We start from the raw sequence: 1,554 nt of genomic DNA, 5'->3' as shown, positions 1-1,554 counted from the left end.
ATGTAAAATACCGATCATATCAAGTGGCCAGCATGGGAATAAAACCCTTATAGGTAATAATTATAATTAAAGGTATCTAAATGATACCACTGTGCTAGAGAAAGCAGTCAAAACTTGACACAGAAACCACATCAAATAATTCATACAGCACCAAGAGAAAAGAGAAAGAGTACTTTCGGCTAAGCTTTTCTTAAAAAGGATACTGCAAGCCAGCAGTGGTAAGTCAATTTGAATTCATAGCTTTATTTTCCTATACAGGTTGTTCTAATAACATATGTACGAGGTGATGCAGCAAACTTCCTGATTTTGTGTAAAAGAAAGTATAGGTGGATCATTTAACCATGATTTTATTCAACATATACCCCTCTCAGATTCACACACTCGCTCCAGCGGCCCTTCGGTTTTTCTACGTCCCTGCATAAGATTTCAGAAGTTTATTCTTAAAGCCAGGAACTTTTCAATACTCCGTCGTACGTACGAATGTATGTAAACGTTTCAACTTAAGAATTGGTAAGTTACTCAATAGCAAAATAGTACTGAAATATTTCGCTCTCCTTAACTCTTCTCTAATCCGCACCACTTACAGAACTTTGTCAGGAGCAACTGTGAGGAATTTAATTGCATCAATATATGTATGTCTATGGTTACACATGTACTTCTTGTTTATATAATTTGGAGGCCTCCATTGCGAAAATTAGAGATATGTTGAGAATAATAGGGTTAATAGACATGTAGTAGCTAGAAGTGCATATTTGCATAAATTTATAAGATTTCTTATACTGAAAGCCCTTGAACCAATTTATAACTATTCAGTGTTACCAATTAAATTATGTTCACCTTTCGTTCTTCACACAAGTGTAATTCTGTTTATTACTTCTTTTCTTTTCTTATTTTTCATATACCTCATTTCAAAGAGCAAATAAGCCTAACAGATGGATTGCTATTAAGACAAGGTCTGCACGCGCGTACACACACACACACACACACACACACACACACACACACACACACACACACACACACATGTATGCATGTACATGTAAATACATATATATGTATATATCTATATATATGTGTGTGTACATACTCATATATACGGTAAGAGTATACATATCTAGTTGTGTCAACCTTTGTATCGTATACGCCCCATCATAGACACACACATGTATGTATACACACACTGCGCTTTGTAGTGACTTCGTTGCATATCTACGAATTTATAATTAGTTGTATGCGTTGAACTACTGTATGCATTTGTGCGTGTGCGTTTGGTCGTTCCTGTTTGTATATATATATATATATATATATATATATATATATAAATTTAATTGTATGCGTGTGTGTTTCGGTAGTTGAATGGGCGGCGTTGACTTTGTGCGTGTGTATGTTAAATTGTGTATATCTGGATGTATGCGTGTGCTACATGAGTGTGCACGTGTGTATACAGATACTCATCGTTTATGTCAATACAATTACTTGGGGATGTATAGATTGTCTATGTGGAAATCTATCAGTATATATGTGTATAAGTATGTCTATATGACTGTTTTGTAA

This window comes from Octopus bimaculoides, chromosome 3 (genome assembly GCF_001194135.2).
Source record: "Octopus bimaculoides isolate UCB-OBI-ISO-001 chromosome 3, ASM119413v2, whole genome shotgun sequence".
In the NCBI taxonomy this organism is placed as follows: domain Eukaryota; kingdom Metazoa; phylum Mollusca; class Cephalopoda; order Octopoda; family Octopodidae; genus Octopus; species Octopus bimaculoides.
The sequence above is the reverse complement of the archived record's forward strand: the minus strand, read 5'-3'. Positions refer to the sequence as shown.